This window comes from Haemorhous mexicanus, chromosome 29 (genome assembly GCF_027477595.1).
Source record: "Haemorhous mexicanus isolate bHaeMex1 chromosome 29, bHaeMex1.pri, whole genome shotgun sequence".
In the NCBI taxonomy this organism is placed as follows: Eukaryota; Metazoa; Chordata; class Aves; order Passeriformes; family Fringillidae; genus Haemorhous; species Haemorhous mexicanus.
This window is the reverse complement of record NC_082369.1, coordinates 5154909-5175980: the sequence shown is the minus strand read 5'-3', so window position 1 is coordinate 5175980 and position 21072 is coordinate 5154909. Positions and strand designations below refer to the sequence as shown.

The 21072-nt window shown below is 54.1% G+C and overlaps 1 protein-coding gene across 1 annotated transcript in view; it reads right to left on the bottom strand.

Annotated features, from left to right (window-relative positions):
- GNG7 (G protein subunit gamma 7) overlaps positions 1 to 16969 on the bottom strand; it is a 48884-nt gene extending 31915 nt beyond the window's left edge. The window contains exon 1 of the mRNA XM_059869947.1: positions 16869 to 16969. The gene's annotated coding sequence lies outside the window, so the exon portion shown is untranslated. The remainder of the gene's footprint in view (positions 1 to 16868) is intronic.
- Between the last annotated feature and the right edge of the window lie 4103 nt (positions 16970 to 21072).

The window sequence follows — 21072 nt, the reverse complement described above, 5'->3', positions numbered from 1 at the left end:
TCCATCCATCCCTGTGTCCATCCCTCCATCCATGGATCCCTCCATCCATCCATCCCTGTGTCCATCCATCCCTCCATCCATCATCCAGCCATCCCTCCCTTCCTCCATCCCCCATCCATCTATCCATCCATCCATATCCATCCATCCACCCATCCCTGTGTCCATCAATATTCATCATGCCTCCCTCCCTCCCTCATCCATCCGTTCATCCATCCATGTGTCCATCCCTGTGTTCATCCCTCCCTCCATCCATGCATGCATCCATCCATCCATGATCCATCCATCTGTCCATCCGTCTGTTCATCCATCCGTTCATCCATCCATGTGTCCATCCCTGTGTTCATCCCTCCCTCCATCCATCCATCCATCCATCCATCCATCCATCCATCCATCCATCCATCCATCCCTGTGTCCATCCATCCATCCATCATCCAGCCATCCCTCATCCATCATCCAGCCATCCCTCCCTCCATCCCTCCCCCATCCATCCATCCCTCATCCAGCCCTCCATCCATCCATCCCTGTGTCCATCCATCCATCCATCCCTCCCTCCATCCATCCATCCCTCCCTCCATCCATCCCTCCCTCCATCCATCATCCATGCATCCATCCATCATCCATCCCTCCCTCCCTCCCTCCATACCTCCATCCATCCATCCATCCATCCATCCCTGTGTCCATCAATATCCATCATCCATCCCTCCCCCATCCATCCATCCCTCATCCAGCCCTCCATCCATCCATCCCTGTGTCCATCCACCCATCCCTCCCTCCATCCATCCATCCCTCCCTCCCCACCAATCAGAGAAACAATTCCCAGTTCCCCCAGCAGCCCCAGGGGCTCTGTCCCCTCTGAGGGAGGCACAGGGGAGTTTCAACAAAAGAATCCAGGGAAAAATCACCTGAGCGACTCATGGAAGTGAGAGACAAGGAGAGTGACAAAGATTTAAGGAGAGAAAGGGAAGAGGAAGGCAGAGCTGCAGCATTTCATCTTCTGTTCCTCCCCACAACGAGCCAATTAAAAAGCCCACACACTAAATTAATTCCAGTTCCAGGGGAGCTGGAAATACAGAGCCACTATTTAGGTTAGGGAAAATTGCTGCATTCTGTTCCTTTGTCAGGTGGCAGAGAATGACATCTGCAAAAGGGGGGAAAAAAAAATATAAAAGCAGAGTTTGGGCCCCAGCACAGCAGAAGCAAAGGAAAAGGAGGGAATTTAGGAATTCAGGGAAGGGTGTGAGGATCTGAGGAGCCTCATCCCCACGGACAGGGCACAGAGCTGTGCAGAGATCCCCGTGCTCTCCCCTCATCCCGGCTGCCTCACAACTCTCACACCTCAGCAGTTCCTGCTTTTGTTCTGAACAAGTGGCCAGGACGTGGTTACAGAGCTCTGCTTCCCCAAAACCCTTCCCAGTGTTTGATTTATCCCTGGAAAACACCTCTGATAAAACCCAGCCCTGCCAACGTCATCGGCTCCAAGGCCAACGTCCCAGCCGGGTTTGTGGGACTGGGATTTCATTCCTGAGCACTACCAGCAGAGAATCCCTCTCCTCTGGGCAGAGAAACCCCCGATTCATGCTGGAATTTTAAGGGAATAAACCCCACAAACGATTATCCCAGCTTTTTTTCCAAGGATGACAAACAGCAGCCAGGGGAGGAGGGCTGGAGCTGCAGGAGGCCTCAGGGCAGTGCCAGGCTCAGCTTTCCAGAGGGAACTGCTCCCGGGGTAATCATTAACTGCAAAAGTCAGCCCAGATAAAACCCAGCCAGGGAGCAGCACCTGGAGCAGGGATGCACTGGGAGCCAGGGATGGATGTCCCAGGCACCAGGAAGCTCAGGATGTTTGCCTGGTCCTGTGGTGGCTCTGCCCTGGGGACAGCGGGGACCAGCAGCAATGGCAACTGGGGAAACCCATCCAGGTTTGGGAACTGGGGAAACCCATCCAGGTTTGGGAACTGGGGAAACCCATCCAGGTTTGGGAATTGGGGAAATCCATCCAGGTTTGGGAACTGGAAAAACCCATCCAGGTTTGGGAATTGGGGAAATCCATCCCGGTTTGGGAACTGGGGAAACCCATCCAGGTTTGGGAATTGGGGAAACACATCCATGTTTGGGAACTGGGGAAACACATCCATGTTTGGGAACTGGGGAAACCCATCCAGGTTTGGGAATTGGGGAAACCCATCCCTGTTTGGGAACTGGGGAAACCCATCCAGGTTTGGGAACTGGGGAAACCCATCCCTGTTTGGGAACTGGGGAAACCCATCCAGGTTTGGGAACTGGGGAAACCCATCCAGGTTTGGGAACTGGGGAAACCCATCCAGGTTTGGGAACTGGGGAAACACATCCATGTTTGGGAACTGGGGAAACCCATCCAGGTTTGGGAACTGGAAAAACCCATCCAGGTTTGGGAATTGGGGAAACACATCCATGTTTGGGAACTGGGGAAACCCATCCAGGTTTGGGAACTGGGGAAACCCATCCAGGTTTGGGAACTGGAAAAACCCATCCAGGTTTGGGAACTGGGGAAACCCATCCAGGTTTGGGAATTGGGGAAACCCATCCAGGTTTGGGAATTGGGGAAACACATCCATGTTTGGGAACTGGGGAAACCCATCCATGTTTGGGAATTGGGGAAACCCATCCAGGTTTGGGAATTGGGGAAACCCATCCAGGTTTGGGAACTGGGGAAACACATCCCTGTTTGGGAACTGGGGAAACCCATCCATGTTTGGGAACTGGGGAAACCCATCCAGGTTTGGGAATTGGGGAAACACATCCATGTTTGGGAACTGGGGAAACCCATCCAGGTTTGGGAACTGGGGAAACCCATCCAGGTTTGGGAACTGGGGAAACCCATCCAGGTTTGGGAACTGGGGAAACCCATCCAGGTTTGGGAACTGGGGAAACCCATCCAGGTTTGGGAACTGGGGAAACACATCCATGTTTGGGAACTGGGGAAACCCATCCAGGTTTGGGAACTGGGGAAACCCATCCAGGTTTGGGAACTGGGGAAACCCATCCCTGTTTGGGAACTGGGGAAACCCATCCAGGTTTGGGAACTGGGGAAACCCATCCATGTTTGGGAACTGGGGAAACCCATCCAGGTTTGGGAACTGGGGAAACCCATCCAGGTTTGGGAATTGGGGAAACCCATCCAGGTTTGGGAATTGGGGAAACACATCCATGTTTGGGAACTGGGGAAACCCATCCCTGTTTGGGAACTGGGGAAATCCATCCCTGTTTGGGAACTGGGGAAATCCATCCCTGTTTGGGAACTGGGGAAACCCATCCAGGTTTGGGAACTGGGGAAACCCATCCATGTTTGGGAACTGGAAAAACCCATCCAGGTTTGGGAATTGGGGAAACTCATCCATTTGTTTGGGAACTGAGAAAATTCATCTATTTGCTTAGGAATTGGGAAAACCCATCCATTTGTTTGGGAATTGGGAAAACCCATCCATTTGTTTGGGAATTGGGAAAACTGGCCCCAGGCTCTGGATGCAGCTGGCACAGCAGGAGCTCCGTGCCAGGGATGTCACTGCAGAGCCCTGTGGTGCCACCAAGACCCGCTGGGGACAAGGACAAACCCCCAGGATGTGGCACAGGACGGGGCAGAGCTGGCTCCACACACACAGAGAAATAATTCAGGAAAACAAGTTGGGATTACAGGAAAGCCAGTGGGAGTTCAGGGGAGTTTAAGGGGGACACCTCCCATTGTCCCAGGTTGCTCCAGCCTGGCCTTGGACACTCCCAGGGATCCAGGCTGGCCTGGGAATTCCATCCCGTTCCCTCAGCACCCTCACAGGGAGGAATTCCTTCCCAAAAATCCCTCCTGGAGCTGGCAAAACTGGAAAAATCCGTGTCACAAGGGATGGACCAGCTCAGGAGCTTGGAGAGAAGCTCCTTCCACCCCTGGGTCCCATCCCACAGAGCAGGAAATATCCCAGGATCCCAGCAGGAATGGGATTCCAGCTCTCCTCGTGTCATCCTCACTGCCAGCTCCACCAACAAACCTTCAAAGAGCAAAAAACCTTTGAATTCCACAAAATCCTGCTCCTAACGAGATCCCTGTCAGCCAGGAAGGCAAACTGGGAGTATTTATAGCCCTGGATTAGAGCAGGATCTGCTGGGAATCCAGGGAATGGAGCAAATTCCCATTCCTGGAGAGGTGACACAGGTGACAGATTGATGGGCTCTCACTTCCCAATCCAGCACATTTATACAGAGTTTCTGCAGCTTTATCCAGCTCTGCTCCTGGAATTCTTTCTCATCCCCACTCCCTTGGGGCTGAAGGGAATGGGATTCCATTAAATCCTGGAACTGCTCCTCCACTTCCTACTGCAAGAACCAGCTCCACAACCTCTGAAAGCAGGATCGTGGTCTTATCCTGGAAGGAATGGATGAGGAGCCCTGATTTGATTTCCACAAAACCTGGCAAAAATGGCTTTTTCCTTGGATAATCCCACTGAACTTTTGAGATCAGGGAAAATGCAGAAATAACAAATTTTACAAGTCCTGGAATTTACAACCACCCCGAGCAAGGAGGAGAAAAAAATATTCCTGCTAGGAGAACATTCAGGAAAATATGGATGTGGACAAAAGCTTTTCCAATCTGTTCTAGAATTAAATGGAAGGTGGCCAGGCCCACCCCTCTTCCCACCCTGCCATTCTGTTTTATTTTTAATCAGCAGCCCCAAACCTCATCCATGGGCACCAGCACTTGGATCAGCTCGACACAATCAGTCCCAGCAGGAATCCAAACCCATAATTACAGCAGCCTGCACATGGAAAACACCAGCCAGGGAGGGATTATTTATGCAGGGGACAGGAGTTTTGAGGATGAGATGAATAAATCAGGGAAAAACGGTTAAAAAAATTGGATTGGGGGAGTTTGGGGAAGAAAAGCAGCTGCACCAGAGGCTCTGTGGATCCTGAAATTGCAGGAAAAATGGAGAAGTTGTACCTGGAATGCCTGGGGAGTGCTGGAATTCAGGGAAGCAGCGCAGCCCCCCTGCCTTGGCTGTGAATCCATTTCCTACCCAGCTTTGTTCAGGCTCCCATAAAAACTTCCTGGCCCTCCACCGACCTTCCCTGAGAGCTTTTCCTGACCCTGGAGCCATTCCCACCCTCCCCAGGCTGGCAAAACTGAGAATCCCTCTGGAATCACAGCCAGTTTTTCCCTGAATTTACCTCCAAACCACCAAATTTTAGCCAAACCACCTCTCCCAAAATCAGCTTGGGACTCTCCCAAGTTTCCCAAACCCCTGGAAAAACGTGGATCTGATTGATTTTATTTTTTTTTTTCCTCACCAGGGATGCACACAATGCATCTCCTCTGGTGGTTGACAAGCCCTCTTCTATTTCAGGAATGCTCATCTGCAGGTGGAATTGGATTTCTGTTCCCATGACTGACAACACAACTCCATCCTGGCCTATGGCAGCTGCTGCTATTTTCAGCAGCTCTGCCTCTCTCCAGTATTATTCCAAAGGTGAGAACTATTTCCAGAGAACACCAGAACAGCGTTTTTCACACCTTAACAGAAAAAAAAAAAATTAAAAAAAAAATCAAATAATTTTTTAAAGTTTTGCCACAGGGCAAAACTCTCTGCAGCAAAGAGCATTAATGAGCTGGTGGAGTGTTAAAATGGAATTAAAGTCCCTGTTGGAATGGGGAAAACAGAATTAAGTTGGGCAGGGAAATGCTGATTCCCTCTATCCTGGCAATGCAGGAATGGGAATTGTCCTTAGGAACTGCCAGAAATCAAAAACTACAGGAAAATGGGATGGAATTCTGCTCTGGTTTCATAGGTATCCCTAAAAATGCTCGATGTGGAGGGTGGGATTTGGGTTTACACCACAAATGGTGCTGACAAACAGGAGCTGCTTCAGCCACTGTGAGAGTCTGGAGCCTCTGGAAAGGCTCAGATCCTCAGGAAGAAAAGCTGAGGGTGGGATAATGAGGCAGGGAATGTTAACCAGCTAATCAGCAATCAGAGAGAGGGAGAGGGAGGAGAGCTGGGATCAGGGACTGACCTGCTCTGGGTGCCTCATCCCAGCTCATCCTGGCACTCCCAAGGCGTGGGAATCGTGGCAGCTCCACTCCCACCCCTCTGCAATTCCCAAAAATCCCCTCCCAGCTCAGCCACTGCACCCAACACCACCAGGATAAATTCCCAAAAATCCATTCCCACTGCACCCAACACCAGCAGGATAAATTCCCAAATAATCCATTCCCAGCTCAGCCACTGCACCCAACACCACCAGGATAAATTCCCAAAAATCCATTCCCACTGCACCCAACACCACCAGGATAAATTCCCAAAAATCCATTCCCACTGCACCCAACACAGCAGGATAAATTCCCAAAAATCCATTCCCACTGCACCCAAAACCACCAGGATAAATTCCCAAAAAATCCATTCCCACTGCACCCAACACCACCAGGATAAATTCCCAAAAATCCATTCCCACTGCACCCAACACCACCAGGATAAATTCCCCAAAAATCCATTCCCACTGCACCCAACACCACCAGGATAAATTCCCAAAAATCCATTCCCACTGCACCCAACACCAGCAGGATAAATTCCCAAAAATCCATTCCCACTGCACCCAACACCAGCAGGATAAATTCCCAAAAATCCATTCCCACTGCACCCAACACCACCAGGATAAATTCCCAAAAAATCCATTCCCACTGCACCCAACACCACCAGGATAAATTCCCAAAAATCCATTCCCACTGCACCCAACACCAGCAGGATAAGTTCCCAAAAATCCATTCCCACTGCACCCAACACCACCAGGATAAATTCCAAAAAAATCCCCTCCCACTGCACCCAACACCACCAGGATAAATTCCCAAAAAATCCATTCCCACTGCACACAACACCACCAGGATAAATTCCCAAAAATCCCCTCCCACTGCACCCAACACCACCAGGATAAATTCCAAAAAAATCCATTCCCACTGCACCCAACAGCAGCAGGATAAATTCCCAAAAAATCCATTCCCACTGCACCCAACACCAGCAGGATAAATTCCCAAAAATCCATTCCCACTGCACCCAAAACCAGCAGGATAAATTCCCAAAAATCCATTCCCACTGCACCCAACAGCAGCAGGATAAATTCCCAAAAAATCCATTCCCACTGCACCCAACACCACCAGGATAAATTCCCAAAAATTCATTCCCACTGCACCCAACACCAGCAGGGTAAATTCCCAAAAATCCATTCCCACTGCACCCAACACCAGCAGGATAAATCCCCAAAAATTCATTCCCACTGTGTCCAACACCAGCAGGATAAATTCCCAAAAATCCATTCCCACTGCACCCAACACCACCAGGATAAATTCCCAAAAAATCCATTCCCACTGCACCCAACACCAGCAGGATAAATTCCCAAAAAATCCATTCCCACTGCACTCAACACCAGCAGGATAAATTCCCAAAAATCCATTCCCACTGCACCCAACACCAGCAGGATAAATTCCCAAAAATCCATTCCCACTGCACCCAACACCAGCAGGATAAATTCCCAAAAATCCATTCCCATTGCACCCAACACCACCAGGATAAATTCCCAAAAAATCCATTCCCAGCTCAGCCACTGTATCCAACACCAGCAAGACAAATTCCAAAAAATCCATTCCCACTGCACCCAACACCAGCAGGATAAATTCCCAAATAATCCATTCCCACTGCACCCAACACCAGCAGGATAAATTCCCAAAAAATCCATTCCCACTGCACCCAACACCAGCAGGATAAATTCCCAAAAATTCATTCCCATTGTACCCAAAACCAGCAGGATAAATTCCCAAAAATCCATTCCCACTGCACCCAACACCAGCAGGATAAATTCCCAAAAATCCCAGAGCCACCTCCAGCAGGTCCTGCAGGTGGAATTCTGGATTTCACCTCTGTGGGTAATCCCAGCCCTGCAAAGGGAAGGTGCTGCTTGGCACAGGTCAGGTTTAAGAGTGCTGGGAATGGAATTTGGATTGCAAATCCTCCCAAAATCCCCCCAGAATGGGATTTTGCTGCCTTTGCCACAGCTGTGCTTGCAGCAAGGCCCTGTGGGGCACTGACAGGCATGGCATGGGCTGTGGAGTCCCCAAACTGGGATCCAAAGGGGGATTTCCACTGGAAAAGAGCTCTGGGATCACCACTGTGCCCCATGCCCACCTTGTCACCAGCCCAGAGCTCTGAGTGCCACCTCCAGGGACTCCTGGGACACCTCTTCCCAAGGTTTAACAACCCTTTCCAGGAGGAAATTCCTGCTGCTGTCCCACCTGGAGCACCCTGGGGCAGCTCTCTCCTGTCCTGGTGTCCCCTGGGAGCAGAGCCCCTCCTGTCCCCTCCTCTTGGGGACTTGTGGACATTAGGAATGTCCCCCTGATCCTGCTTTGCTCCAGGCTGAGCCCCTTCCCATCTCCCTCAGGGATTCTCCAGACCCTTCCCATCTCCTTCAGGAATTCTCCAGACCCTTTCCAGCTCTTTTAGGAATTCTCCAGACTCTTCCCATCTCCTTCAGGAATTCTCCAGACCCTTCCCATCTCTCTCAGGAATTCTCCAGCCCCTTCCCATCTCCTTCAGGAATTCTCCAGCCCCTTCCCATCTCCTTCAGGAATTCTCCAGACCCTTCCCATCTCCTTCAGGAATTCTCCAGCCCCTTCCCATCTCCTTCAGGAATTCTCCAGCCCCTTCCCATCTCCTTCAGGAATTCTCCAGCCCCTTCCCATCTCCTTCAGGAATTCTCCAGCCCCTTCCCATCTCCTTCAGGAATTCTCCAGCCCCTTCCCATCTCCTTCAGGAATTCTCCAGCCCCTTCCCAGCTCCTTCAGGAATTCTCCAGCCCCTTCCCATCTCTCTCAGGAATTCTCCAGCCCCTTCCCATCTCTCTCAGGAATGCTCCAGCCCCTTCCCAGCTCCCTCAGGAATTCTCCAGCTCCTTTTTCCTTTTTTTAAGTGAAACCAGCAAAGAGGGATTCACTCAGAGGAGCAGGGAAGGCTCAGCTCAGGGATGCTGGAGCACCAGGAGCCAGCTCAGCTCAGTGAAACAGGATAAACTTGGGAGAGAGATAAAGCCATATCTGTGATCACGCTGCTGGCAGTGCCAGAATGTCTGCTGGGAATGTCTGGATCGTGGATTTGTTTCCCAAAAAAAAACCCCAGTGTGCTGCACAGCTCCAAGCTGATGGCCACACACCCCTGGTCTGGAAAATCATGGAATGGTTTGAGTTGGAAAAGTCCACCCAGTGCCACCCCTGCCATGGCAGGGACACCTTCTCCTGTTCCCAGCCTGGCCTGGGACAATTCCAGGGAACACCTGGCATTGGTAAGGAAAGCAGCACCAGGATTGAAATTGGAAGGAAAAGCCCTGAGAGAGGCCAGATCATCCTAAAAAAGCCAATGGATCAGGATTCCATACCCCAAACAATTCAAGGTTTAATTGGGATGAGTGCAATTAAAGCTGCCTGACACCAGAGGAATTCTGTGGATGCTCCCACAGCTCTCATGGATCACAGGAAAAATGATTCCCAATCTTCACCCAGGAGTGTGGAGCTCCTTGGAAATGCAGCACCTGGAGCTCCCTGCTCACTCACCTGGACCCTGAAGCACCCAGAACTGCTGAGACCCCACCCAGGGACAGAACTGCCCAGCTGGACACACAACCAGCACTTCTCAGCCTTACCAAAGGCTCTTGCTCTGATAAAAAAAAGGAAATAAAGAGCCCCTCAGGCCTTGCTCTTCTCCCTGATAGAAAAGTTTGATGAGATTCCCAATCTTTGTTTGGGAATTGCACCACAAGGGCTCGGAGGAGCAGCCAGGCCACGTCAGGATTTATGGAGCATAAACAGCGAGCCCTTGCCAGCAAGAAAAAAAGAGAAGTAACTCAGAGTGGAGGAAATGAAAAATAAAAACACAAAAAACCTCCCAAAAGCAGCTCCTGCAGCACATCCAGAAAAATCCTCCTGCAGTTCCTGAGCTCTGGAGGAGCTTTGGAGGGGTTAAACCACACCAGAAATGTTTCAATCTTGTGCATTTTTCTAACAGCAGATGAGGCAGAAATGGACAAAATGCCTCCAGGGCTGGGGAAAAAAAACAAAACAAACCTTTCCAAACTATTCTATAGATTTTAAAATAGATCTCTTTTGTATTTCCAGAGGGGACAAGTTGGGAATTAAACAAAGAAGCTTTTTGGGGGGGCAGAGTGTCCATCCCTGGTTGTCACCTCCCTGCTGTCCCCTGAGAGGGATCTGGCAGTGCCAAGGGGGGGGAATCTCCTTCCCTCTGGAATCAGGGCCCATTTCCCTGCTCCCCATTTCCCATCAGGAGCGAGATTATTTTTCAAACAACTCAGTTTTCTCAAACAGGAAAACAAAGCAGGAGCTGCCGAGGTTTCTTGGCTTCTGCAGCTTCTGAAAAGTCACTAAAAATCCATCTTTGAGTGGAAATTCGGGAATGTTTTCAGCTGTACAGACCCAGCCCAGGCTGAAGTACTTTAAAACTCCTTCTTGTCTCTCAGGAGGGGGAAAACACAGGAGAAATGATGAAAAAGCACAACCCTTAAGTAAATTTCCTGTTTTGTGTCTCGGCGTTAACGGCGTGCCCGAATTTCCTCCTTTTTTTTTATTTTTTTTTAATTTTTTTTTCTGTCCTTAACGTCACAGCCAATCCCTACCCACCCATTCCACAAAAAACCTAACCCTGAACTGCTGGAAATTCCAACCCTGCTGGAATGGGAACCATCAGCTGAATCCAGAGCTCATTCCCAAGAAAAATCCAGCTCCTTTCACCCCTTAAAACAAAGATTCATCCTCCCCCAGAGCCCCCACCAGGAGAATTCACCAAATCAAACACATTTATCCCCGTGAGCCCTTTTGCTTGGGGTTTTTTAAAATTAATTAGTGGCTGCTCAGGTATTTTGAAGTAGGAAAAAAGGGATTTAGGACCAGGATTGTGCAAGACACGACATTTCAGAATTGTTTTTTGGGGGGAAGATTTAAACTCGAGCGAGTTTCACTTTCAGGAACTCCAAATGTCCCCGAGGTTTGGGGCACAATGGCTCGTTTGTCCCCTGGCTTCCCATCCAGGCCCTTTTTGGCACGAGCCAGCAGCAGCAGATGATAACAGGGGGACCAAAAGCAAGGCCTGGGCTCTGCCAGTTCTCTGAATCCCAGCAATTCATTGTCAAGCACTAATTAAGTGGGTAAATCTCGGACTAATTAATATTTAAGACAAAGCTCTCTCTCCCAGCTTTGCTTTCTTTTTTTTTTTTTTTTTTTTTTTGGTCTGAATGTGACAATGGGCAGGCAGGGAACTGGATTGATGCTTTTAGTTCTGTTCCCTTCCCAGTTTGTGGAAAAATCAGAGGAGAGGAAGATAAAGGAAAAAAAAAATTAAAAAATCACCTGGCAACAGGTGAGGAGGACAGAAACAGCCTGAGCAGAGAGCTCGGAGGTGCTGCAGCTGGGAAATCCAGAATATTGGAATTACAGGTTCCCACCACCTCAGGAATTCCAGATTGGATTTAGAGGTTCCCACCACCTCAGGAATTCCAGGAGATTGGAATTAGAGGTTCCCACCACCTCAGGAATTCCAGATTGAAATTAGAGGTTCCCATCACTTCAGGAATTCCAGATTGGAATTAGAGGTTCCCACCACCTCAGGAATTCCAGGATAGTGGAATTAGAGGTTCCCACCACCTCAGGAATTCCAGGATAGTGGATTTAGAGGTTCCCACCACCTCAGGAATTCCAGATTGGAATTAGAGGTTCCCACCACTTCAAGAATTCCAGGATAGTGGAATTAGAGGTTCCCACCACCTCAGGAATTCCAGATTGGAATTAGAGGTTCCCATCATCTCAGGAATTCCAGATTGGAATTAGAGGTTCCCACCACCTCAGGAATTCCAGGACAGTGGAATTAGAGGTTCCCACCACCTCAGGAATTCCAGGAGATTGGAATTAGAGGTTCCCACCACCTCAGGAATTCCAGATTGGAATTAGAGGTTCCCACCACCTCAGGAATTCCAGATTGGAATTAGAGGTTCCCACCACCTCAGGAATTCCAGATTGGATTTAGAGGTTCCCACCACTTCAGGAATTCCAGATTGGAATTAGAGGTTCCCATCACCTCAGGAATTCCAGATTGGAATTAGAGGTTCCCACCACCTCAGGAATTCCAGGAGATTGCAGCAATCAGAGCTTTCCACCTCAAAGCTCAACAGTGAGATCTTTTCATCAAGGCCAGGTTGGAATTCTGGGGCTTGGAGCAAGCTGGGGCAGTGGAAGATGTCCCTGCCAAGGTCCCTCCAACCCAAACCATTCCAGGATTTCTGGTGTGACCTCAACTCCTCTGATTTCTCCCAGAAATGAGGAAGCACCACTGGATCTCCAACCCCAAGCAGGCCCCTCACTTATCTCACACCAGCACAGGTACCACACTCTATAAATCCCTTTTTTTTCCCCTCACTTTTTTTTTTTTTTTTTCCAGGCACAAAAATCCCCAAACAATCACAAAATCCTCACCTGCTTTTCCAGGTTTTTCCCAGCCCTCTGCCAACTCTGCTGCTCCCCACAGCCTCTGGAAACTCTTCCAGAGCTGCACTGGGGGTTACAAACCCCACCAAACCACCCCCTATTTCCACCCTGAGCTCATTTTTAGGGTTGAAAAGGCAAAAAAATTGATTTTTTGAGGTGCCAGCTCCAGCTCTGTGCTTTCCATCTCCTCCCAGGGTGCCCAAACAGCTTCTCCCACCCTCTGGACAAGTGACCACTTGGAGCCCTCCAGGAAGCAGAGAGTTCCCAGGTGATTATCCCAGAGCTGGAGCTCATCCAGCCCTGGCTCTAACAGGGCAGGGATGGCCACGATCCCCTCCCAGTGAGGAAACTGCCACCAAGTCAGGAAACTGCCACCAAAATCAGGAAACTGCCACCAAGTCAGGAAACTGCCACCAAAATCAGGAAACTGCCACCAAAATCAGGAAACTGCCACCAAAATCAGGAAACTGCCACCAAGTCAGGAAACTGCCACCAAAATCAGGAAACTGCCACCAAAATCAGGAAACTGCCACCAAAATCAGGAAATTGCCACCAAGTCAGGAAACTGCCACCAAAATCAGGAAACTGCCACCAAAATCAGGAAACTGCCACCAAAATCAGGAAACTGCCACCAAAACCAGGAAACTGCCACCAAGTCAGGAAACTGCCACCAAGTCAGGAAACTGCCACCAAAATCAGGAAACTGCCACCAAAATCAGGAAACTGCCACCAAAATCAGTTTTTTCCAAGGGGAAGAGTGTCCAGTTTTAATGGGTCAGGGATGGCCACAATCCCCTACCAGCCACCAAATCAGGAAACTGTCACCAAAATCAGGAAACTGCCACCAAAATCAGCTTTTTCCATGGGGCAGTGTCCAGCTGTCACAGGGCAGGGATGGCCACGATCCCCTCCCAGTGAGGAAACTGTCACCAAAATCAGGAAAGTGCCACCAAAATCAGCTTTTTACAAGGAGCAGATTGTCCAGCTCTAACGGGGCTAGGACAGCCACGATCCCCTACCAGCCACCAAATCAGGAAACTGTCACCAAAATCAGGAAAGTGCCACCAAAATCAGCTTTTTCCAAGGGGAAGAGTGTCCAGCTCTAATGGGTCAGGGATGGCCACAACCCCCTACCAGCCGCCAAATCAGGAAACTGTCACAAAAATCAGGAAACTACCACCAAAATCAGGAAACTGCCACCAAAATCAGGAAACTGCCACCAAACTGAGCTTTTTCCAAGGGGCAGTGTCCAGCTGTAACAGGGCAGGGATGGCCACGATCCCCTCCCAGTGAGGAAACTGCCACCAAAATCAGGAAAGTGCCACCAAACTCAGCTTTTTCCAAGGGGCAGAGTGTCCCCAAAGGCAGGGACAGCCTGCCAGTGAGGAAACTGCCACCAAAATCAGGAAAGTGCCACCAAAACCAGCTTTTTCCAAGGGACAGTGTCCAGCTCTAACAGGGCAAGGACAACCACAATCCCCTCCCAGTGAGGAAACTGCCATCAAATCAGGAAACTGTCACCAAATCAGGAAAGTGCCACCAAACTCAGCTTTTTCCAAAGGCAGAGTGTCCCCAAGGGCAGGGACAGCCACGATCCCCTCCCAGTGAGGAAACTGCCACCAAAATCAGGAAAGTGCCACCAAAATCAGCTTTTTCCAAAGGGCAGAGTGTCCCCAAAGGCAAGGACAGCCACGATCCCCTCCCAGTGAGGAAACTGCCACCAAAATCAGGAAAGTGCCACCAAACTCAGCTTTTTCCAAGGGCCAGAGTGTCCCCAAGGGCAGGATGAGAAGTGGGGTTCCTCGTTAGGACTGATGAGAGCCCCAGCAGGGCAGCCGGGACACGGAGCAGGGACAAAGCTCCGTGTCCCCTGTCACACGCTGCCCTCCCAGCTCCCTGCTGCCACTCCACCCCCAGCTCTGGGTGCACCGATTCCCTCCGGGGTTTTAAAGACATCCAGGGATGAGAGGAGAGCAGGGAATGGGCACCAAAACTGTGTCAAGCATGGCAGCGCCCCCAGCAGCCACACAAAAGAGCCATTTCCATTCGTGTCACAGCCACAGATGGCAGGAGAAAAACTCTGGGACAATCGGCTCCGTTTAACCCTTTGTTTTTTGGGATCCAGCTTTTTTTTGGGAGGTGTTTTTCCCATTTTTTTCCCCCTAAAAGAATGGGATAATGGTGGCTACAGAGTCACAAATCCCCATTAATTTGTTTTAGAGGTGTTTTTGTGGGTATTTTCCCCATTTTTCCCCCTAAAAGAATGGGATAAATGGTGGCTACAGAATCACAAATTCCCATGAATTTGTTTTAGGGGTGGTTTTGGTTTTTAGGGGTGTTTTCCCCCAAAAGAACGGGATAAATGGTGGCTACAGAGTCACAAATCCCCATTAATTTGTTTTAGGGGTGGTTTTGTGGGTGTTTTCCCATTTTTTTCCCCCTAAAAGAACAGGATAAATGGTGGCTACAGAATCACAAATCCCCATGAATTTGTTTTAGGGGTGGTTTTGGTTTTTAGGGGTGTTTTCCCCACAAAAGAACGGGATAAATGGTGGCTACAGAATCACAAATCCCCATTAATTTGTTTTAGGGGTGTTTTTGTGCGTGTTTTTCCCATTTTTGCCCCAAAAGAACAGGATAAATGGTGGCTACAGAGTCACAAATTGCCACGAATTTGTTTGATGGTCATGGAGCTGAGCTGGGAGCTGAAGCCTCGAGGATCTGCTCACCTGCCTGTGGATTTCCCACACGGCAGGGACACAAAGACCTGCGGAACCTCCCGGGGATGGAGGCCTGAGCTCAGCCCTGAGAAGCCACTGGGCTCTGAGAAGCTGAAGAAAACCAAGCAATCACCTAAAAGGCCTCGAGTTTGCCAGGATTTACACTGAGCTGCTGACTCCTGTGGTCTGTCACACACCAGATTTCCTCCTGGGAGGAATCATCCCCACTGGACACATCCAGGGCTGCACCACAAGAAGCTCACAGAGCTGGAGGGTGCCAGTTTTCCCAAAAAAAACCCCTATTTAGCCACAATAACTTCCTCCAAGCAGCAGCAGAGGTGTCTCAGAGCAGACACAGCTCCAGCCCAGCCTGTTTGGCTTTGGTTTAAGGCCACACCTGATGGCCACAGGACAGAGGCAAAGCCCAGATTTGCACCCACAGGTCCAATCCCTGCTTCCCTGCACTTCCCCAACTCCTAAAGGACGCCCAGCTTCCCATTCCACACCTCCAACTGGAAGTGAGGAGCAGGAGACAGATTTCTCTCTCTCTCTCTCTCTCTCCCTTTGTCTGCGGCACCCACTTACCTCCTCTACACCTCAATAACACAAAACCCAGATCCTGCAGCCACCCCTCCTTTATGTAACCCACACAATTCCCCGCTGCCTCCCCAATCCTGCCGGGATCAGGCGGGATGCCACCGCTGTCCTCTGCTCCTCGCCACTCCGACCCACCCTCAACTCGCCGGCGGGAAACAAACAAGTAAATTACGTGATGCTGGATGTCCTGCCGAGCTCCCCAAGCTCCTTTTTCACCCCAAAACCGGGGCTGGTTCACCATTAAGTCATTAACGAGCTCACCATTAACTTCCCAAGCAGCTGGCACTGAGCCATGCCCCTCATCGATTCCGACTGTCCCTTGTCACCTCACCCACCCAAAAATGCCCCTCACCATCCCTCTGACCCCATCCCCTCAATTCCTTCATCCAAAACCCCGGAGACCTCCCAAAAATCCACCACGGCCCCCCAAACACCCCCACGTCATCTCCTCGCCCTGAGCCTTGTGCCAAAATCCCACCCAGCGCTGCGACCCCCATGGGGACCCTCTGAGGGTCCCTCCGAGCCGCTCATCCCAACCCCCCCCGCCCCGTGCCGGGCTCCAGCCCCCCCCAAACCCCCCAGGACCCCCAAACCCCCACCCAGCCTCCCCCCGGACCTGCCCGGGGGCTCTCTGGTCGCAACCCCGCTCCTGCCCAGCTCCCCCCGAGCCCCCCGGTACCCCCAGCCCCCTCCCCATCCCCACGGTCCCCTCCACCTCCCCAGGGTCCCCCACACCCCCAGCCCAGCCCTGCCCGGGTCCCCCACACCCCTCCGCCTCCCCCGGGCCCGCCGCCCCCCTTTCCCCGCCCAGACCCCCCTCACCCCCCGGAGCCCCCTCGAGCCTCCCCGGCCCAGCCCCGCCGCCCCCCCCGGGCGGAGGGGCCCCGGGCAGGGCCGCGCCGAGGCGGGGGCTCAGCCAAGCCGCGGCCTGAGGCAGCCGGGCGTCCCCCCCCGCTGTTCCCGGCCGTCCCGCCCCATTCCCGGCGGTTCCTCACCGGTACCGGCGGGAGCGGGCGCGGCGGGCGCGGAGCGGAGCCGCCGCCTCAGACACCGCGCGGCGCAACGCACCCTGCTGGCCCGCGGGCGGTGCCGGCCCCGCCCCGAGCGCCTGACGGACAGCGCCTGCCACCAATGGGAGCCCGCGGAGCTCGGCGCGCGGGGGGAGGGCCGGCCGGGAGGCGGGGCTTGGAGCGGCCGCCAAGTTCGGTTGCGGCGGCGGCGGCGCGGAGGGAGGACGGGGAGGGGGCGGGGCCGGCGGAGGAGCGGCGGGAGGAGCGGCCAATCAGCGCGCGGGGCTGGGAATGGGGCGCGGTCGCATAAGTAGCTCATTAATATTAATAAGGTGGGAGGGGGCACGTGGCGGCCGGGGCGCGAGGCACCGGGAGGGGACACCCCGGGACCCCCGGGGATCCCCCGGTGCGTGGCGCCCGTGGTGCCCCCAAGGTGTCCCCGGGTTCCCCCGGTCTGTGCTCCTCCGGAGCCCTCGGTGCACCCGACCGGACCCCGTATGTGACCCCCCTGCAGGGCTTGGGGCCCCCCAGATCCCCCAAACCATCCCCGGGCTCAGCCGCACTCTGCCCAGCCCTGCGTGCCGGGGGTCGCGGCCCCGCTCTGCCCCCACCTCGGGGAGCTGCTGCCCCCGGGAACCGAGGGGAAAATCCGTGGGGATGAATCAGAAGCTTGCGGGAGTCACGTTGGCGGCGCGGGGGGAGCGGAAATCACGCCCTGAATCGAGGCTTTGATTCCCCCCCGGCTGCCACCCGCACCGGGCGAGCGCGGCCGGCGGGTCCCGGTGGTGCCTGGTCCCGGAGTCCCCTCGGGAGTCACCGTGGCGGGACACAGCCACGTTCCCGGGGCAGCAGCCATCGCTTCCCAGCGCATCCCAGCCTGGTCTGGCCCTCGGCACGGCCTCACCAGTACGCACCAGTTGCAGTTGAGATCCCAGCAGGAATTGAGGGGAAATACCGAGCCCGGGCTGTCCCCACCTCGGCACAGCCCTCGCTGGCCGCTGCGCTGGAATCGGGCTGAAAACTCCATAATCCTGTTAGTGGGAAGAAGGCTGATTTTCCCCCTAATCCAGTTTGCTCCCGTATGTCCGGGCCCGCCGAGCCCTAATCCGCTTTTCCTGCAGATGGGCACCCCCGGGTGCCGGGACCGCCGTGTCCCCCCGGTGGGGGACACAAGGGACGATATTCCACACAGCGCCGATGCCAGTGCGAGACACGATGCCAGGAGCTGGTTTGGGTCCCAAAATCTGCATTTGTGAAATTGATGGCCGCGGGATGCAGCCAGGGCTGCACCGCGGCTCATCCCGGGGCTCATCCCGTTAATTAACGCTCAGGAGCAGCTTCGTTTAACGCCTGGGCCCGGGGGAGGCTCCGGGCGCCCGGCGAGGATCCTCCCTCCCGGTGCTGCGCTGGTTTTTGGGGCTCAGGATGGGGTTTGGGGGGGACCCAGAGCTTCCCGGTGGAAGCATCCTGGGGCCATCCCTGGCAGCGTCCCGAGGCACAGCCGGGGCTGCAGCAGGATTGCGACCGGGGCGTCCCCTCCCCTGCCACGGCGGGCACAGGTCCCCATGAGGTGGGGGGAAGTGGGAGGGGACAGAGGGGGCAGAGATGGGGAGGGGGAGAGCCGGGAAAGAGGGGAAGTGGAGATTTTCTGCCCCCAAGGCTTTGTGGAGCCTCTGGAAGTGCTCTGAGTTTTGGTGTGATGGTGCCACCCCAAATACCTGAGAGTCCTGAGGAGTCCCAGCGGGTGGGGACAGGCACCAAGTGTCCCCACATCCGTGTGTGCCTGTCCCACTGTCCTGCCCTGGCACCCAGGACCCCGGATCCCCCCAGGCCACAGAAGGGACACGGGGACAGGAGCAGGTCCCATGGGCAGGGCCAGGGAGCTGTGACATCCCTGTGGAGCTGGCACTGTCCCCATGGAGCTCAGAGCATCCCCATGGATCTACAACCATCCACAGAGCTGCGGATATTCCCACAAATCCATCACCATCCCTATGGATCCACAACCATCCCTACAGATCCATCACCATCCATATGGATCCACGACCATCCCTATGGATCTACGACCATCCCTATGGATCCACAACCATCCACATGGATCCACAACCATCCCTATGGAACCACAACCATCCCTACAGATCCATCATCATCCCTATGGATCCATCACCATCCGTATGGATCCACAACCATCCACATGGATCCACGACCATCCCTATGGATCCATCACCATCCCTATGGATCTACAACCATCCATATGGATTCACAACCATCCCTATGGATCCATCACCATCCCTATGGATCCATGACCATCCCTATGGATCTACAACCATCCACATGGATCCACAACCATCCCTATGGATCTACAACCATCCACATGGATCCATGCCCATCCCTATGGATCCATGCCCATCCCCACGGATCAGTGCCATCCCCACAGATCCATGCCCATCCCTATGGATCCATGCCCATCCCCATGGATCAGTGCCATCCCTATGGATCCATCACCATCCCCACGGATCAGTGCCATTCCCACAGATCCATGCTCATCCCTGTGGATCCATGCCCATCCCTATGGATCCATGCCCATCCCTATGGATCCATGCCCATCCCCACGGATCAGTGCCATCCCCACAGATCCATGCCCATCCCTATGGATCCATGCCCATCCCCATGGATCAGTGCCATCCCTATGGATCCATGCCCATCCCCACGGATCAGTGCCATTCCCACAGATCCATGCCCATCCCTATGGATCCATGCCCATCCCCATGGATCAGTGCCATCCCCACAGATCCATCACCATCCCCACGGATCAGTGCCATTCCCACAGATCCATGCTCATCCCTATGGATCCATGCCCATCCCTATGGATCCATGCCCATCCCCACGGATCAGTGCCATCCCTATGGATCCATGCCCATCCCCACAGATCCATGCCCATCCCCACGGATCAGCGCCATCCCCACGGATCCCTTCCATCCCCCGGAGCCGAGCCCTTGCCCGGTCCCTCGGTGCCCGCGGCAGCCCCGTTCCTCCCCCCGTTCCTCCCCCCCCCCCGCTCCCGCTCCCGGAGCCCACGCGGCTCCCGCGCCCGGGGAGCAGCGCTGGTTTCCATGGCAACGGGCGTGATGACGCACGCGCCGCGCTCCCGCCCCCCCCTCCCCCTCCCCGCGGGCACGGGCGGGGACAGCGACGCGCGGGCGCGCGCGCGCGTCACGCGTGTCGCACGCGTGTCACTCGCGCGTCACACGCGGGCACGCGCGGGCGCCCGCGGCACGAGCAGGGCACAGGGCACGCGCGTGTCACCAGCACGGAACACGTGTCACACCTGTGTCACACACACAGAGGTGCGCCACTGTCACAGCTGTGTCACACACAGAGCTGTGCACACATGTCACACTTTTGTCACACACACACCCACACCTGTGCACACGTCACATTTGTGTCACACACCTGTGCACACGTCACACGTGTCACACACCTGTACCCACTGTCACAGTTGTGTCACACACACAGGTGTGCACACATGTCACATTTGTGCCCCACACGCCCAAATGTCACATATGTCACACGTGCCCACGGCCCTGCACACACATCACACGTGCCTCACACCTGCACACGCGTGTCTGTGGCCGTCCCACGGAGCCGTGGCTGTCCCCAAGGTGTGCACACACACCACACACGCATCACGTCACACTCACCTCGCCCCAATTCCCGTGACCCCCCCGTGGCCTCCCGCCCCGGCCGGGGGCGGCTCCGGGGGACGCGGGAGCGTTTCTCGTCTCTTTATTGAAGGAAGACTATTTCTAGAATAAAGGCTACATCGTCACCTTGTCCCCTGGGCGCTCGGATCCTCGTGTAAAAAGCCGGGGGGGTGCGGGGAGCTGGGGGGGCTCGGCCTGCCCGGGGACACCCCCTCGGGGACACCCCGGTGGCAGCGGGGGAAGGAGCGGGGCCGGAGCGAGGGGACAAACCTCGAGGGGACGAGGGGCTGGTGACAGCGCGGGGACCCCGCTCCGGCCGGGGGGGAACAAGCGGGGCTGCGCCAGAGCTGGAGGGGGTCGGGGGTCCCGGGGGGTCCCGGGGGTGTGGGCCGGGCCACCCCCGCGGGGGGACTCTGAGGACGGGGTGGCACTGGCCGCCAGCGGGGCACCGCGGCAGCGCCCGGCCCGCGGCATCGGTGGGGAGG